A 20,078-nucleotide genomic window follows, 5' to 3' on the forward strand; every position below is an offset into this window, starting at 1 on the left:
GACACCGAATTGGGGAGAGGTGGCAGAGATGGTGGTGGGGGAGGTGGTGGGGGTGGGGGGGTCTAACCACGAAATTGTGGTTAGAGGAATGTTAGTGACCATGTCAGGAGAGCTGGGAGGGAAAAAAACGTTAAGTGAGCTATAGAGGTGCTCAATCTTCCAGGCCTTGGCTATGGCCCATCTTAGAATCAATCGCATTGTCATGTGCCTTGCCCTGGCCCCTTTAGCACTGGGGAAAAGGAAAAGCTAGAGAGAGCCAGAACCCAGAGAGGTGCCCACCAGTAAGACCACCTGAGTCTGTCTGGAGGATCTATCTCTCAAAACAACCACACTCTACCCTGTATCAATCTGCCCATGGCATCTAGGTAGAAATGCATCAAAATGTGCAGCTTGGAGTCTGCTCTCTTAATCAGATTGTCATCTCGAGTAATAATTATACCTTGAGAAACAGCAGAGTGACTCAAGAGGCTGCCCCCTCCCCCGCCACCCCCTCACACAGCTCAGAGCTTTGCATGCCAAATGAAAAGGCCTAGAAAGAATAGCCACCATGTTCTGCTGCCTACACCACTAAATGGCTCTTCAAGCTCCGGGGACTGATGGGTATCAGTGGGTATCATCTTTCCTGGCCACGAGCTGTACCCAGAGCATGCTGGCTTGGGAGTTGGGGAGCCAAGATAAAAACTACTGGGCATTTGCCTCATGCCTCTCTGCGTTGCCACCTGGGGAATGTTCTTCTCATGTCAGAGGTAGTCTATGGCTTCAGGAATAGGACAGAAAAACACTGAGATGGAACTCATTGGCAGAGTGTGTCTGCCTGTCATTTGTGAGAGCCTCAATTCTGTCTCCAAACCGGGAAAAAAAAATTCTTGGGCATGGTAGTACATCCCTGAAAGCTCAGGACTTGTGGGGAGAGGTGCAGCAGGTGGAGTGGCAATGTGGAGTTGTCTGAGGCCAAGATGGGGTACACAGAATAATCTTATCTCAGAAAACTTAGAGCAGAAGCAGGCAGGAGAAATGGCACAGCTGATCCATGCAGTGGAGAGACTAAGCTGGTACAGCTTGCTGGTCACCCTAAGCTAGGCTTGCTCCTGCGGCGTGCTAGCCACCCACTGGCAGGGCAGAATGAGCAAGTTCATGGTAAATGAACCTGTGGTGATCGGTGGTGTCAGCTCAACAGAATCGAAGATCTGGGGTTGCCTGTGGAGGAGAGTCTTGATTGCAGTAATTGGGGTGCAAAGACCCGCCCACTGTGGGGGGACACCATGTATGGGTTGAAGCTATAATGTGGCCAGCTGCTTCCAGTGACTTCTGCCTTGACTTCCCTGCCATGGCTGACTGTATTTTTCTCCCCCTTTAAGCTGCTTTTGCCAGAGAACTTGATCACAGCAACAGGAAGAGAAACGACAACACATCTGGAAAATCAAGATGAATGGCATTCTGGATAATAATGCCTGAGGCTGACCTCCGACCTATACCAAGCATACACAGGCACTTGCACGACCCCCTCACCCACCCCATCCCTGCCCCATCACAAACTTGTGTGCTACACAGTCAAACAAAACAACAACAACAACAAACAGTACTTTCTTATAGGCTCAGATGTAGCCCATAAATTTCAAGATATGGGAGAATTCACACTTCTGAGTATCTACTGTGTATCTGTTATGTTTTATGTATGGCAGAGGTTATTAAGTTGGTATGTGAGTATCCCTTCTCAGGGATAATATTAATTAATAAAACAATAGTCTATACTTCTTGGTGCATGTCTACAGCCCCAGTGCTCTCAGGGCCTGGTTTCTCCACCAGATTTCCAATGCTCTGACACTCACAGGCTGACCCAGCACAGCACAGGACTCAGGAGGGGCAATAGGGGGCTCTCCTGTTCTGCCCTGGATGATGGCAGCTGTCACCTCTCTTTTATTTGTGTCCTGGCTAATGCAGATGACATCATCTTACCACCTCTGCTTTATAGATAAGGAAGCCACAGCTAAATGACCTTCAGAAGGTCACAGAGAAGGTCCAGTTAGAGTCACTGTAATCCTGAGTTCCTGCTTTTTAGTGTTACCAGGGTCCTGCTCTCTCTCCCTTGTCTTGGGGCCAGCTTGAAAGATAAGAGATGCACACACACACACACACACACACACACACACACACACACACACACCCCTCCTGTCTCTCTCATCCTTGCTCTGGCTCTCAAACCATCCCAGCTGTGCCTCTCTGGTCTCTGCCTCTTAGTTAACTCCCTGAAGTTCCCATTGCCCTGGCAGGCCAGGTAGTCTGAGATAATAAATCCCCAGCTGTGTATGAGAGACTGGGGACCGCATCAATCAGGAAGGGCTAAGCAGCCCTGGGTTAGGGAGATTTCTATTCCTGAAAAATGGTGAGGCTGGAATGTTGCACATAAAAGCTCCTGAACGTCTCTGAGCTGGGCATGATAACTCTAGGAGGAACTTCGTCCATCTTAGTTAGAAGTGTGGGGGAGCAATGACTTCTGATAGACTGTGTAGCCTGCACCCCACACATGCATCCACATTCTCTCTCTCTCTCTGTGTATAATGCTTCTTTCCCTTGAAAACCTGGTGGGCCTTTGTAGCCACACTTGCCTTTTCTGCGGGACCTAGCACAGCCCTGGGCATGTAAATATAAACAACATATCATTTGAATGTTTCATTGGCAGAATATATCTATTTCTATCGGATAAATGACACCCTTAAGGGACTGGGGACAAAATGGGCGGGGCTGGGGAGGCAGAGATTCACCACTGAAGAAAAGGACCGTTTAATACAATAGGCAAGGGAATCTCTCTCTGTCTCTGTCTCTGTCTCTCTATCTCTCCCTCTCTCTCTCCCTCTCTCTCCCTCCCTTCCTCCCTCCCTCCCTCTCCCTCCCCCCTCTCCCTCCCCCTTCCCCTCTCTTCTCCCTTTCTCTCTCTCTCTCCCCCTTTAGGAGGTCTCCTTAGGAATGTTCTCATTAAAGCCAGAACCTGTTTCACTGGGTGCCCTTCCTTCTTCTAGCCCCAGCTTGAGTTTTCTAATAAGGAAGTTATTATAAAACAAACGATAATGAAAACCTAATTTTATGGTGCATTTTTGGGTGTTTTGAGCACATTTTCTTTTCATCCATCCATATTTCTCTCCAGTTAATTAAGGCTTGAGCCAGTCCTCTCTCCCCACCTGCCGCCCTCCAGGAAGAGAGCCCTTTGTCTCTTCTGTCTTTGAAGCAGGGTCCTGGACAGGCAAGGAACCCTGAAGAAATAACTTTGTCTCACTCTCCCTCCCGCCTCTGTCCAGAGACAAACTTTTCTCACTAGAAACAGGAACCAAGCCAATGCAGGTTCCCTGTGGTCTCCAGGCACTCTATAAAGGCGAACAGGAGAAGATGGCACCCCAGGCACTTTGTGGATGCTCTTTCTGTCACTGTCTGTGACTATGTCGTTTCAAGTTAATATACATAGCACTCAAGTGGGGCTTTCATACGTTATCAAGGCTCCTACCCTAAACCTCGACAAATAGGCTCTGAGGCTCAGAGAATCCAACAGTTTCCCCATAGGTCTGAATCTATGACCAGTGTCTTTCCAAGCTACTACCAAGTGGACTAAGCTGCTTTCACGGTTCCTAGACCCTCCCTCGGCTGTGCAGATGTGTAAACTGTCTGGGGTGCTGCTTTTCTTCTCTCAATAGCAGTATCATGACCAATCCTAGAATGAGCCTCCAACTGGACCTGTCAGGATTTGTCACAAAATAAATATGCTCTGAGCCTGCTCTTGAGGTGCTGGGTTAGTTCGCAGTCTAGACAGAAGAACAGCAGCCTCCACATCCCAGACAGACTCAGGACATCCAGTAAAGCTTCAGATAAACTGTGAGTAACGCCTGAGTATTAGGTATATCCCAAATACTGCATGAGACATACTTAACGCTGAGAACGAAGTCTTCAACACATTTGTACATTTAAAATTCAAATCTGAATGCCCCATGTTTTCATTTGCTAAATCTGGCACCTCCATCCCTGAGTGGAGGCACCCTGGGAAGTTTCAAGCAGCCTGAGGTTCCAAGCTTTGCTCCTAGAGGAGTTGCCATGGCAGCCTGAGCGCGCCTTCCCAGGCCTGAGGAGCATCCTCTATTTAAGGTTGCAGCTCCTCCTGGCCCCTGAACTCTAGGCTCCTAACAAGCCTGGCTTCTTGGCTAACTTTCGTTTTCCCCGGTATCTCTTGCCGCTCTTAGCCCTTGGATTTGTACTTCTCAGGCTCTGACCTGCTTTCTTCTCCTTGGTTAGTTAATCCCTATTGATCTTCAGTTCTCTTAGCTGCTTCTGCCACAAAGATTCAGGACCTGTCCCTGCCCAGCCCTGCCCACCCTCTGGCACTGTAATTGGTGGAACTTCATTTCTTCTCACGACAGTCCCGCCCATCCTAGCTCCGCCCTAGCAGGGCAGCTGGAGCCACAGGCTCCTCCAAGTCTCCCCTCACCTGACAGGAGTACCTTGGTGCAGAAAGGACGCTAGTAAGTGAAAGAAAGAAGGCAGACTGTCCTGCCAAAGTTAGGTCTTTCTTATGAATGTGACTTCTTCCTTCCTCCCTAGGGTCGTGAGTCACTTTTCCCCCACCCCCTGCTCTGCATTTCTTGCACCCCCGCCCCCACCCGGTAGCTACTGTGAACCGCAAGAGTTTGTCAACCTGAGCACACAGTGGCTGCCTGGCACCCCTACCTTTTCCAAACCATGCACATTGTCTCAGCGGGCTCCAGACTAGTACAAGATCTGCTAAGGTTCTTCTCCCTCCTGCTTTCCAATTCTCCCGGGCTAATGCCTGACCCCCCCCCCCCCCACACACACACCCAACCCTCAGGTCCCAGCTTGGTTCCTTCAAGGAGCCCAGCGGAATCAGAATCTTGCTTCCAGTATAGGGGTGATGGGAGATACTGGTGTCATCTGGCTGAGGGTGAGGGCAGGTGGCAGGGCTTGGTGGGCCTCAGAACGTCACCCATATGCTCGCTGTTCACCCACCCAAAGCTTTGCCCACGCACAGCCTGGCAGCAGGAACAGCAGCCCAGAACTTAACCCTCAAGGGGCATGGGGAAAGCAGCTTCAAAATGAGCCAGTGTGGCTGGTGTGAACTTTGGAACTTCAGCACGAACACACACACACACACACACACACACACACACACACACACACTATGGTATGGTTCCTCTTGGAGAACCCCGTTTATCTTAAAGCTCCAGCTTCAGGGGAAAAAACAACAAACAAACAAAAACAAAACGTCCCAGAAGCTGGGGATAGGGGTGGTGCAGGGGTTCCCACATAGGCCACATGGGTGCAGAAGGGCACTGGGGAGAAGAGCGCGCCGTGCCTGGGCAGAGGTCTGAGCTAGAGCTGAAGTTGGATTCTGAAGCCCTCGGTTGGGTTTGGAGTTCCCAAATCCAACCTTTAGAGACAAGCAGCTTTGCTGAGCCGATTTCAACCGTGCCCCTAGTCGCCCCTCTCTGAATAAGATAACAGGACAAAAAGGGAGAAACACCCTTTAGTCTTAAAAAGAACTCCAAAAATAGATGCCTTCTCTACCCCCCTCCCCAACTCCCTAGCTCAGGGCGGCAAGCTCAGGGAAAGCACCTGCTCCGCGCCTCCGACTTTCTGGGTCCTTGGCTACCTTTCCAGGAATTCTCAAGCTCCCCGAAGGACTGGAACTGTAGACCCTCTCCAGCTTTTCACTTAAGTCGAGCGATCGAAGTGTCCCTGACCCCGGCGCTGGGTAGGAACACGCAGAACTTACCCTCGGGCGAGGCGCGGACTCGGGCCAGGGCTCCGGGCTGGGCCAGGTGAGCGCAGCCGCCGCAGGTAGGACGCGCGGCTCTGCCTGCAGAGGCTGAGTAAGAGGCTGACAGGTTGTTTTTCCCCCTCCTCCTCTCGGTCGTTAACCACACCCCTGCTGCTCTCCTCTCCACTTCCTTAAAGGGTGGGGTGTGCTGTCTGTGTGTGCAGGCTCCAACCTCTTACCATAAACTCTGAAATAGATGCCGCCTGCAATTCCCGGAGCTGCCCGGCTGACCCGGGGGCCAGAGCCTATTGCCTTAGGGCCCCACTTGGGGTCCTCGGGTGCTCCGGACCTCTTGCAGTTGGTTGACCTCCAACTCCTACCACACCTGGCTTCTTCCAGGCACCCTTCTCTGCAGCCTTTGGTCACCAGACCTGACTCATGTTCTCAGCAGTGGCCCCCATGGCCCCAAACCTTGAAATGGCCCTCATCCTAGGTCAGATAAATATTAGGGATGCCCGATATGACTGGTACAGGATTGGAAACACCTAGGACTGGGTTTCTGAGCCCAGACCCTGGAGGACCAGAACATAGTCCCAAAATAGTTGGGGAAGGGGTTGGGAATGTAGCTCAGACTGTAGAATGTGTGTCTAGCCTGGATTCTATTCCCAGAACCAAAGGCATAATACTGAGTGTAGTGGTGGATATCTGTAATTCCAACGCTCTGGAGGTCTATCCTTGGCTATGAGGTGAGTTCAAGATGAGGCTAGGCTGAAAGAGATCATGTCTCAAAAAACAAAACAAAAAACAAACAAACAAACAAACAAACAAACAAAAAACCCAAACCCCCAACCCCAACCCCCACCCAGCATTAATAACAACAAAACCAGAAAAGAATAGAGAAGCCTTACAATGATTTTCTTCTGTGGCCCTCTCCCTACATCAGTTTGTATCCATGACCCTCTGAAGAGGCTGGCCATCTCTTTACTGGATCAGTAAGGCAGTGGTACTTGAGGCAGATCTAAGGTCCTAAGGCACGTTGCAACATCACTTCTCTAGCCCTAGAAAGATTCTGACTTTCTCCTAAGTGGAAGTCAGTGAGCTGGACTTAGCAGGAGACCCTCCCCCAGATATCTTTATCCTGTGTCCTTTGGGGTTTGGGGTTTAGTCACAGTTCTGTCTGATAGTAGCAGTCCTGAGACTGCAACACCAAGCTGCCCAACTCCCTGTGAGAGCCACAGTTTTCATGACACTTCTTCACCTTACCCCACCTCCAAGTTCACCAGACCTGCTGCCCCAGGAGAACATCAGAAGGTACCAAAATTCATCTTTCAGAGTGGTGGTGATGGCTTCTCAAGAGAAAGCAGACTTAATTAAGAACTCAGGAGGCAGAGGCAAGTGGAATTCTGAGTTCAAGGCCAGCATGATCTACAGAGTGAGTTACGGGACAACCAGGCTACAGAGAAAACCCCTGTCTCGAAAAACCAATAACAACAATTATAAAATCAATTAAAGCTATAAAGTTCATATGTCTTAAGATGTAACAAAATGTAGATTTTAGCTGTATCCTCCATGTCTACTAAAAACCCTAATCTAAAGCTAGCGTCACCCACCCTCAAATGCCTCAACACCACAATATACCCTGCCATCTGCTGGGCCAGCAGGACCCTCTCTACCATCCTGAAGGGCCCCATTTATCAACTATCTGCACTCAAAGTCAAGTGGAGGGGTAGAGTTGGGGGAGCAGTGAAGACTGTGAACAGTGTATCGGGTACATGACCACAGGGCAAAGAAACTACCAGAGGGTGTGAGCAGTGGGGTGGCGTAAGGTGTTGGCAGGGGGTGGCTTTCTGAATCCTTGTACTTGGGAAAGGGTGGGTAAAGCGTCTTGTGGTATAAAGGCGAGATCTACCTGAGGGAATGGCAGCTGGCTGACTGTTGAAGAATAGCTGGGTTTGTGTGTGCTGCCCTCATGTGGGCACACACATGAACTACAGCCATATCTCTGCTCTAGTAAGGTCGTAGGTTCTGTGTGCACACTCATATTCTTTACCTAGCATATTATTTCCTTCAAACTTCTCTGAGCACTTTTTTGTCACTTCTAAAAAAGGGGGGCATATTTCATTATAACAGGTACTCTGCTGCAAACTCACTGGCCAGTGTCTTGCCTGTTGGGCTGCTGTTCACTCTCCTCCAGGGTTCTCACCCCTCCTATGCTGCCACCCTTTAGTACAGTTCCTCCTGTTGTGGTGACACCCCCGACCATAAAATAACCTTTGTTGCTATTTCATAGCTGTAATTTTGCTACTGTTAAGAATCACAGTGCACATATCTGTGTTTTCTGTTGATCTTAGGTGACCCTTGTGAAAGGGCCATTCGAGTCTCCAAGGGGTCACAACCCACAGGTTGAGAACTGCTGCCCTAGGCAGTCTCACTACTTCCTCTGGCTAAGTAGGAAGAATAAGCAGCCAGCACCACCAAGGTCAATTTATATAATTATTAAAATCTAGATTCTGCATATAAAAGAAAGCGTTTGATATTTTTCTGAGTCTGGCTTATTTTGCTTATCACGGTGATGTCCAGTTTCATTTATTTTCCAGAAAAAAAAATGACATAATTGTTTGTTCTTCTCTGAGTCTAAATAAAACTCGTGTGTGTCTGTGTGCCACATTGTCTTCTCTCGCTCATCTGTTGACGGACACCCATGTGGACTCTATACCTTGGCTTCTGTGAATATAGACCCAGCAAACATGGACATCAAGAGTCTCTGTGGTGTCTAACTTGTATTCTTTCATCTCTTTCCTCGGGATTTATGGCTGGATGACACAGACGTTTTCTGTTAACCAGCTAGCCTTAGATGGTGAGATGGAATCTGAAAGTAGCTTTGTTTGTTTTGTTTTTTGTTTTGTTTTGTTTTTGTTTTGGTTTGGTTTTTCGACACAGGGTTTTTCTGTATAGCCCTGGCTGTCCTGGAACTCACTTTGTAGACCAGGCTGGCCAGGAACTCAGAAATCCACCTGCCTCTGCCTCCCGAGTGCTGGAATTAAAGGCGTGTGCCACCACCGCCCGGCTGAAGGAGCAAGTTTTGTACAGAAAAAGTTGGTAACTGTGGCTGGCAACTAGACCTTCATTCACGTAAGGAATTTAGCATTACAATACACAGCAACAGAGCAAACCTCAGCAGGCCCTGCTTGCACCGTCCTTGCTGGGACTGCGTCCCGAAGGGCTTTGCCTGTGCTTTTCTCTAGCACTTTCAACGTTTCCGGTCTTAAGTTAAGGCCTTTGGTCTGTTCGAATTGCTTTTGTGCAGAGATAAAGATCTGGTTTCATTGTACATGTGGAAATTCTGGTTTCCCAGCTCCCCTTCAGGGGCTTGCTGGTTCTCTGATAATGTGTTTTTGACAGTTCTATCAGAATTCAGCTGGCTGTACCCGTGCTTATTTCTAAGTCCTCCATCCTATCCCATTGGCCTATGTGTCAGTTTGGGGCTAGTACTGTGGTTTTTATGACTCTCGCTCTGTAATACCATTTGAGATCAGGTATTAACTCTGGCAGCCAGAGAAAGTCATGCTTGCAGAGAAAAACACTCACTTTGAATCTTTATTCCTGAGAGGAAGAAGAATCCTTTCCCACTGTCATTCTTTTTTTTTGTTTTGTTTTGTTTTGTTTTTTCGAGACAGGGTTTCTCTGTATAGCCCTGGCTGTCCTGGAACTCACTTTGTAGACCAGGCTGGCCTCGAACTCAGAAATCCGCCTGCCTCTGCCTCCCGAGTGCTGGGATTAAAGGCGTGCGCCACCACGCCCGGCCCCACTGTCAATCTTAGTTCTTATACTTTCTCAGGACAAATGACCGCATGGTATTCCAAGTATCTTCATGTTGAAAAGTTCATCATAAATCAATAAGGAGATACAGAAGAAATATTTACATGTGTTTCCATGTTCCTAACTAAACATTCATCATCCATATTCTAGCTCTATAAGTTCATTAAAAGTTTAAAAGCAATAATTTGATGTTACACGTCAACTTGGTTTTGTCAAAAGGCAAATCATCCGCCTTGTGTCTCATTAGTTTTGAAGTTTTGTATTGATAGTTCCAGCCAATATTTTATTTTCTGTCCTTACACCTACAATAAATTGCTTATGACCTTGTGTTATCAGATAATGGCTTCACAGCTAGCCTAGAAGGAATGTTTTCCCTGATCGTAAATTTGTTCCAAGCCAGCTTTCTATATCCTAGTGCAATTAGTTCATGATGCATGAAGATTTACAGAACTCTAGTTGCAGCTTTCCTACTATAGAGGGCTCAAAACTACGTGTATAAATTTAGGAAATCTATAGAATCATTATTAGGAATTATGAAATCATCAGTTTGTCTACATAGCATTACAACAAGAGAGTACATCTTCATTGATTTGCAGGAAATCTACCCAATAGGGTGGGGCTAATGCCCAGGAATCATTAGAATATTTAGCAATGATAGGAAAGACATAACAATAACAAGAATCAATCCTGAAATGAGTCTCTGAAGGCCTCAATTCAGAGTTTACCCATGGCAGCCATGCAAAATGATGACCCATCTCCAGAGCGTCACTTGTTAGTTCTTGCCTCTCCTAAATGCCCTCTGACATCCAGCACCCTCTGACATACCTGTCTCCCTGCTGCCATGACGATCAGGGACTCACCCTCTAAATCTATAAGCAAGGCTACAATTAAATGTTTTTTTTTTTTCTATACACTTCCTTGGTCATGGTGTCTCCTCACAGCAATAGAACAGTATCTAAGACATTGAGTAGGAAAAACCCACCCTAAATGTAAGTAGCACCATCCTACAGGGCCTGGACTGAATACAAAGAGAAACGGAAGCAGCATCCTTCTCTCCCTGATTCCAAAGGGATGTAATTTCACTACCCCCCTCACACCCCTACCAACATGGCTTCTCTGACATTATGCAGTATATTCTGCCTAATTATAACCCAAACTAAATGCTCCCCAAGTTGCCTCTTTGCAGGTACTTGATCACAGTGACAATAAAAGTAACAAATGCAACAGACCTTTCTAGGGCCTCAACATCATTAATTGTTATAGATCTGATAGTTTATAGGCTCTTCATTTAACTTTGGTAGACATGTGTCTATGAATTTACCTATTTCTCTTCTATTTTCTAATTTTCTGAAATAGTTTTTCAAAGTGTGCTATAACGACCCTCTAAATTTCATTATTATCTGCTCCAATGAGCCCCCCTCCCATCATCTCTAATCTTGTTAATTTGTGTTGGTTGGGCTAAGGTTTTGTTGATATTATCTCTTCAGGGAAACAACTCTTTGCTTGATTCATTCTTTTAATGATAAGTTCATTAATTTCTGCCCTATCTTTATCATTCTTTCCATCTACTAATTTGGAGTTTAGCTTGTTTTCTTCATTTTTTTAAGACCTGGAAGTGTAGTGTTGTTTATTTGTATTCTTAACAGTTTTTAAGATTTAGTTTTATTATTTTTAGTTATGTGTATGTGGTTGGTGTGTGTGTGCAGATGTCCCAGAAAGCCAGAAGAATAGAGTTCCGCTGGAGCCAGAGTTACAGGTGATTGCAAATCACCTGATGTAGGCGGTGGGAACTGAACTCTAATACTCTTCAAGAGTAGTGTGTGCTCTTAGCTGCTGAGACATTTCTCCAGACGCTTCTTTCAGATTTTCTTCTATAGTTACACACTCAGAGCTATAAACCTCCACTTTGGAGCTACCTTTAATGCATCTCAAAAGTCTGTCAAACTGTGTTTTGGCTTTGTTGGATTCTAGGAATTGTTTCCCTTCCTCTATGTTTCCTTCAGTGAGCCACACCAAGGTTGCACTGTTCATGCTTCACACCTTTACATAGACCCTGCAGTTTTCCTGATTTTTTTTTATATTCCATTATGATCCAATAAGATGTCAGATTTTTTCCTGTTAACAGGTTTTATGCCATAAAATGTGATCTATTTGAAGGGAAACTCAATGGAATACTGAGAACATGTTACATGGAATATTCTGGAGATGTTTGTGAAGGCCACTTGATCTATAAAGCAAATTAACTCTGAGGTTTCTTTGTTATCTTTTGTTTGAAAGACCCATCAACTGACAAGAGTGGGAGATTGAAGTCATACACTCTTATTGCAGATAGAACTGTTATTTTATGTTGAGTAGTGTCTATTTTATAAAATTAAGCATGTCAACACTTGTGTCTTCTGGACTATTCCCCTTATTAATATGCAGTGACCTTCTTCATATATCTAATTTTAGTTTGAAATGAACTATGTGAGATACGGATATACCCACTCCTGCTTGGTTTTGCCTTCTAATCTCTTAGTATATTATTGTCAATTCTGTTTTTTGCTTTGACAGTCAGGTATGTTTCTTGCAGACAGCCAACAGTTGGTTCATATTTTTAGTTCACTCACTTTCTCTGTGCCCTTTGGTTGAAGAGTTAAGACCATTCATATTAAGGTTATTGTTAAGAAGAATTTTCTTGTTCTTATAATTTATTGGCAGTTTTTCTAGTTGAATCAAAGATTGTTTGTTCTTTTCTTTCTTCACTATTCATTTTAGGAATTTGTTGGTTTGCTGAATTGGACATGGTCGATTTTTTCCTAGTTCTCATTTGCTGATCTCTCCTCTTACAAAGCATACTCCTTTGTGAGCTCTTGTGTTTACAATTCTTTTTTTCTTCCTCTGGTGTATAGAAACCCTTCAAGTGTCTTCTGAAATGTTGGCTCAGTAGATGCTTAGCTTGGGAAATCTCTATTTCTCCATCAATATTTAAGGATTGCTTCTCTGGATATAATGATCTTTGTTGACAGTTAATTTTACTTTCCTGGCTTTTAGGGTTTCTGCTAAGATGTTAGATATTCTGATGAACTTGCCTTTTTAATTTTCTCTAGCAGTTTGTGATGTTGTTTCTTTGATCTTTAGCCCTAGCATATTATCTATAGTGAATCAGGGAGGGGTTCCTTTCTAGTCATGTCTTCTGGGGGTCCTAAATGCCTCCTTTGCTTGGATGTCCATCTGTTTCCCTAGACTTTGGCATGTTTCATGAAATAAACATTATTTTTCTTTTTAAAGATTCCTTTATTGTATATCTGTGCGTACACTGTCACTCTCTTCAGACACACCAGAAGAGGTCATCAGATCCCATTACAGAGGGTTTTAAGCCACTATGTGGTTGCTGGGAATTGAACTCAGGACCTCTGGAAGAGCAGTCAGTGCTCTTAACAGCTTAACTATCTTACCAGCCCCATGAAATAAATATTTTATGCTTTCAGTTTATAACTCCTTCTTCAATTCTTATGAGATGGTACATCTGATCATGTCCCTGAGTTCTTGCATGTCATGCTTGTTATCTTTTCTTTACTGACATTTTATTATAATAAGCCCCTGATGTTTTTACTTGATCTCATATATGGTTGATTTCCAGCTTGTTTTAAATGTGACTTATTGCATTTTTAAAAACTTTCCAACATGTTTTAAAGTGTTCTGTTTTCATCTGCATCATTGACTTTCTTATCCAAGGCCTAAACTGACAATTTTAACTCATTCTCTTTTTGTTTGTATCATCTTTGAAAGCATTGATTTAAAATTAGACTTTAAAAAAGCATCAATTTTTAAAATTATATGTATCTGTATATGTGTTTGTGTAGGTATATACAAGCGAGTGTATTGACTGTGGAGGGGCATCAGGTTCCCTGGAACTAGAGTTCTAGGTAGGTATGAACCATCAATTGTGGGTGCTGGAAACTGAACTTAGGTCCTCTGCAAGAATAGTATCACTTATAAACACTAAGATTTCTTTCTTGTCTCTTATAATTAGACTTTAGAATCCTTTGTACATTGTTTTAATCATCCAATTCTCTTTAGGCACAGTTATTAAGGAACTATGATCTTTTGAAGTTTATTGCATTGATTTTATATGCTTGTTGAGTTTCTGTGTTGGGGTTTGTGCATCAATTGGGAAGGATCTCTTCCCATTTGGGGTATTGTTAGGCTTTGTTTTATTTAGGTCTTCTTAGTAAACAGTTCTTCACTGAGGGCTCAATCCTCAAGACCACACAGACACTTAAAGAGGAGAAAACAGTTCTGTGAAAGCAACAATGTCAACCCAACCCAGGTTTAGACATAGGATTGTAATGGATTGGTTGAAGCCAACTACTACATCACCAAAGCCTTAGAAAATAAAACAGCAAAATAACTTAGTAAGAGATGAAGTTAAAACTTATGCTAATAGTATAAGTACAACAATGAAAGGAAGAGCACAGAAAAGGGCAGAAGAAAGAAGCAGCAAGTTAGCAAGAGGAAGGGAAAAGCATGAGAGATGAGCAGATCCACAGGACTGAAACTATGCAAAATAAATGAGGTCAGCACAAGAAGGGAAACTAAAAACATAGGCTAAGAAAAGATACTAAAATTCTACTCAGTAAAGAGAAAAAAAAATGAGGAAAAGAAAAAAATTCAGAGACAGAGTTTAGGTGTCTTCCTTTTGATTCCTTTGATGTGATGGGCAGGTAAATTGGAATCTCTTGTCTTTTTGCTATTTAAGGCGATGCTGAGCCTGGCTTGGACAGAGGCCTATTGTGAAGGGGCTGCCTGTTCCTTCACATTAAGAGCTTCCTTTCTGGGCATTCATGAAGAAAAGTTCCTAGAGGGAACCATGCTTTACAATGAACTTCCTTCCTACAGGGCTGACTGACTGATTCGTACTTTAGTGACTGGGGAAGAGTTGGAATGTTGCAGAGCTAATTACAATGTATCTTGTGCTATCTTTAGCCCCGCCCCCATGTCCATTTCTTACCCTCTGTGTCTGTTAGCACACTCATTACTAACAGATGAATCCTTTTCTAAGGTACTCACCTCATAGTCTGCTAGCTCCCACCAAGCAAAAGGCAGAGGGTGTGAGGGGCTGATAGAGTCCCATGCTGTGCTTTAAGCTTTCAACCTGATGTTCCCACCAACAGATTTAAAAGCACTTTGACTTACTACTTGTCGTTGATGTTGTTATTGTTGTTGTTCTACACAGAACTTCACAAAAACTTTGGAAACTTGTCAAAAATGTTACTATGATAAAACTGAACCAATCTGGATATGTGTTTCTGGGCTATTGCCACTCATATTTGGCTCCAAGAGAAACTAACTCTTGTCCCTTTTGAGGTGCGAGCTGTATTTTTGAACAGGTACATACCAGAAACTGTTCATGGACACACTTAGTTTTGTGGGTTTGGCAAGCTCACTCTTGCTACTGAGAGCCCCCAGTTTGTAGCCCCCACCCCTGCGGTGGCTAACAGACAAGCTAGAAAGTGCCACTGGGGCAAAGTGTCCACACTTTGGTCTTCGTTCTTCTCGCGTTTCATGCGTTTAGCAAATTGTATCTTATATCTTGGGTATCCTAAGTTTCTGGGCTAATATCCACTTATCAGTGAGTACATAGTGTGTGAGTTCCTTTGTGATTGGGTTACCTCACTCAGGATGATGCCCTCCAGGGCCAAGAAGTGGGGGTGGGTGGGTGGGGGAGTGGGTGGGGGAGCCAAGACCAGCACCGGAGTTCCAGGCTCAGCACTTGCAGAGCAGGATCTGCCATAAACATCTTCCAGGAGGAAAGAGGATGCTGAAATCAGATGCTCCTGTGGATCAAATTACTAGCAAATTATCAGCAGAAAGGCAACTTTGGAGGCTGAGCCACCAACTGACCATGGATTACAACTCTCTGTCTCCATTACTGTCTTCTGATGATGGGGCTCCTCACTACAGAGCCACCAGCCACCGCACCCCTCAGAGCTAGGAGTCCCCTGCCACCTGGACTTCTCAGGCCATGTCAGGTTCTCCCCATCCACATTGGTTTCACACAGCCACTGCCCACCCAGAGACAGGCATCCCAAGGCTCCGTGGCGGGTGGCTGTTCCTTTTCTTCACAGGTGCAGAGTAGCATGCTCAGTCTTCAACAAAAGGCTCCCTTTCAAGATGGTCCCTGGCTTGGCTCTTAGAGATATTGGGTGTGACAGAATGGATTTCTTTTCTAATGCTAGCCTGTCCTGAATGTGTTGAAAGCTGTGAGAGCCATGAGACAGTGCTGTGGCTGAAGCTGTCAATCTCTTTTCACGGCGGGGGGTGGGGGTGGGGTTGTCTGGCACAGGAGGTTCTGGTGCTTGGAACCTGGGGTGATTTTACTGTGCACCTCTTTGGTTCTCTGTGCTCTGCAGCTGTGCCATCACCTCTCATGACTTCTGACTCTCCTCCCCTCTTCAGAACAGAGTCCTCCCTTGTTATCTTGATTATTGTCTTTCAAGGGTGTCACAGGTGCATGTTCTCACTCACAAATGTTCCCCGGAAGTCTTCTGAGCCGTCTTTACCATCTCCAGTATCTGTGGCCATCTAACCATCCCTAGCCTGAAGCAGGCGGTGCTTGTTCTTAGGAAACACCCCCCTACATTCTCCCTTTAGCGCTCACCTGTATCCAAACTTCTTTGGCTTAAATGATAGACCCCACAAGGGCATGGGCAGGAGACACACACAAAAAAAATTCGCCATAATAATCAGTGACCAAAACCTCAGATTAAACATGTAAGGAATCAGGTATGTTTCTAGCAGTGCTCATCTGTGTTATGTCACATGACTTCATTACAACCTTGATTCTGAACACACAACACACGTGCTTTGCACTGTGCGTGTTGTCTGCACTTACAGCACCTCAGCTTGAGGTCAAGATTATTGTAGGTCATAAACGGTAGTGCTTTACTCTGCACGGCTTTCTTCTCTTTTGGAGATAAGATATATTGACTAAATGTTTGAGGTTAAAAATTGCTGTTTGAGGAATACCAAATGACCGAGAAGCACCTGAAAATATGTTCAACATTCTTAATCATCAGGGAAATGCAAGTCAAAACAACCCTGAGATTCCACCTCACACCAGTTAGAATGGCTAAGATAAAAAAACTCAGGTGAAAACAGATGCTGGTGAGGATGTGGAGAAAGAGGAGCACTCCTCCATTGCTGGTGGGATTGAAAGCTGGTACAATCACTCTGGAAATCAGTCTGGTGGTTCCTCAGACAATTGGACATAGTTCTACCAGAAGATCCAGTAATACCACTCCTGGGCATGTCCCCAGAAGATGCTCCAACTTGGTATAAGGACACATGTTCCACTATGTTCATAGCAGCCTTATTTATAATAGCCAGAAGCTGGAAAGAACCCAGATGCCCCTCAACAGAGGAATGGATACAGAAAATGTGGTACATTTACACAATGGAGTACTACTCAGCTATTAAAAACAATGAATTCATGAAATTATTAGACAAATGGATGTATCTGGAGGATATCATCCTGAGTAAGGTAACCCAATCACAAAAGAACACACATGATATGCAGTCACTGATAAGTGGATATTAGCCCAGAAGCTCAGAATACCCAAGATACAATTAGCAAAACACAAGAAACTCAAGAAGAAGGAAGACCAAAGTGTGGACACTTTGAACCTTCTTAGAAGGGGGAACAAAATACCCATGAAAGGAGTTACAGAGACAAAGTTCAGAGCAGAGACTGATGGTATGACCATCCAGAGACTGCCCCACCTAGGGATCCATCCCATAAACAGCCATCAAACCCAGACACTATTGCAGATGCCAACAAGAACTGGCTGACAGGCCTGATATAGCTGTCTCCTGAGAGGCTCTGCCAGTGCCTGACTAATACAGAAGTGGATGCTCATAGTCATCTGTTAGAAGGAGCACAGGGTCCCCAAAGAAGGAGCTAGAAAAAGCACCCAGGGAGCTGAAGGGGTTTGCAGCCCTCTAGGAGGAACAACAATATGAACTAACCAGTACCCCCAGAGCTCCCTGGGACTAAACTACCAGCCAAAGAAAACACAGGACTCATGGCTCTAGCTGTATATGTAGCTGAGGATGGCCTAGTCAGTTATCAATGGGAGGAGAGGCCCTTGGTCCTGTGAAGGTTCTATGCCCCAGTATAGGGGAATGCCTGGGTCAGGAAGCAGGAGTGGGTGGGTTGGGGAGCAGGGGAGAGGAATAGGGGATTTTCTGAGGGGAAACTAGGAAAAGGATAACATTTGAAATGTAAATAAAGAAAATATCTAATTAAAAATTGCTGTTTGACTTGTTGACTGAGTTTCATGTTGAGATAATCATTCATTGAATTTTGGCTTGGGATGAGGATAGAATCTCCAGCAAATTCAAAAGTGACCTAGATGTACTCATGCCATTTTGTTCTGTGCATTCATAGCAAGCGATATTCACCTTTGGTTTTTTATATAAAATAGAAATATTGATCAACTTCAAAAAATGTTAAAGGCAGTATCTAAAATTCAGCTAAGATTTAACCCCACCAGCATGTATGCATAAAATTTAAAAACCCAACATAAAGTTTATGTAGAAACACAAGAGATTTCAGATAATCAAAACAAGTTTGAAAAGAACAAGGTTAGTAGTGTGACTCTAACTAAGGAAGTGAAAGATCTGTATGATAAGAACTTCAAGTCTCTGAAGAAAGAAATTAAAGAAGATCTCAGAAGATGGAAAGATCTCCCATGCTCATGGATTGGCAGGATCAATATAGTAAAAATGGCTATCTTGCCAAAAGCAATCTACAGATTCAATATAATCCTCATCAAAGTTCCAACTCAATTCTTCAACGAATTAGAAAGAGCAATCTGCAAATTCTCCTGGAATAACAAAAAACCTAGGATAGCAAAAACTCTTCTCAAGGATAAAACAAAACAAAACAAAACAAAACAAAACAAAACAAAACAAAACAAAAAAAAAACCCTCTGGTGGAATCACCATGCCTGACCTAAAGCTGTACTACAGAGCAATTGTGATAAAAACTGCATGGTACTGGTATAGCGACAGATAAGTAGACCAATGGAATAGAATTGAAGACTCAGAAATGAACCCACATACCTATGGTCACTTGATCTTTGACAAGGGAGCAAAAACCATTCAGTGGAAAAATGACAGCATATTCAACAAATGGTGTTGGCACAACTGGTGGTTATCATGTAGAAGAATGCAAATTGATCCATTCCTATCTCCTTGTACTAAGGTCAAATATAAGTGGATTAAGGAACTCCACATAAAACCAGAGACACTGAAATTTATAGAGGAGAAAGTAGGGAAAAGCCTCGAAGATATGGGCACAGGGGAAAAATTCCTGAATAGAACAGCAATGACTTGTGCTGTAAGATCGAGAATCGATAAATGGGACCTCATAAAATTGCAAAGCCTCTGTAAGGCAAAAGACACTGTCAATAAGACAAAAAGGCCACCAACAGATTGGGAAAGGATCTTTACCAATCCTAAATCAGATAGGGGACTAATATCCAATATATATAAAGAACTCAAGAAGGTTGACTCCAGAAAATCAAATAACCCCATTAAAAATGGGGCTCAGAGCTAAACAAAGAATTCTCACCTGAGGAATACCAAATGGCTGAGAAGCACCTGAAAAAATGTTCAGCATCCTTAATCATCAGGGAAATGCAAATTAAAACAACCCTGAGATTCCACCTCACACTAGTCAGAATGGCTAAGATCAAAAATTCAGGTGACAGCAGATGCTGGCGAGGATGTGGAGAAAGAGGAACACTCTTCCATTGTTGGTGGGATTGAAAGCTGGTACAACCACTCTGGAAATCAGTCTGGCAGTTCCTCAGAAAATTGGACATAGTATTACCGAAAGATCCACCAATACCTCTCCTGGGCATATATCCAGAAGATGTTCCAACCGGTAAGAAGGACACATGCTCCACTATGTTCATAGCAGCCTTATTTATAATATCCAGAAGCTGGAAAGAACCCAGATGCCCCTCAACAGAGGAATGGATACAAAAAATGTGGTACATTTACACAATGGAGTACTATTCAGCTATTAAAAAGAATGAATTTATGAAATTCCTAGGCAAATGGATGGACCTGGAGGGCATCATCCTGAGTGAGGTAACATATTCACAAAGGAACTCACACAATATGTACTCACTGATAAGCAGATATTAGCCCCAAAACTTAGGATACCCAAGATATAAGATACAATTTGTTAAACGCATGAAACTCAAGAAGAACGAAGACCAAAGTGTGGACACTTTGCCCCTTTTTAGAATTGGGAACAAGGGCTGGCAAGATGGCTCAGTGGTTAAGAGTGCAGACTCCTCTTCCGAAGGTCCCGAGTTCAAATCCCAGCAACCACATGGTGGCTCACAACCATCCGTAACGAAATCTGATGTCCTCTTCTGGAGTATCTGAGGGCAGCTACAGTGTACTTACATATAATAAATAAATAAATCTTTAAAAAAATTAAGTG

General features: G+C 44.3%; 1 protein-coding gene across 2 annotated transcripts in view; it reads right to left on the reverse strand.

The window, feature by feature from the left end:
• Ptk2b (protein tyrosine kinase 2 beta) overlaps positions 1-5,944 on the reverse strand; it is a 136,137-nt gene extending 130,193 nt beyond the window's left edge. For both annotated transcript variants that reach the window (XM_029468875.2, XM_021181314.3), the window contains exon 1: positions 5,771-5,944. The gene's annotated coding sequence lies outside the window, so the exon portion shown is untranslated. The remainder of the gene's footprint in view (positions 1-5,770) is intronic.
• Between the last annotated feature and the right edge of the window lie 14,134 nt (positions 5,945-20,078).

The sequence above is a fragment of the Mus caroli genome, unplaced genomic scaffold (genome assembly GCF_978045245.1).
Source record: "Mus caroli unplaced genomic scaffold, Mus_caroli_1 scaffold_12, whole genome shotgun sequence".
NCBI lineage: Eukaryota > Metazoa > Chordata > Mammalia > Rodentia > Muridae > Mus > Mus caroli.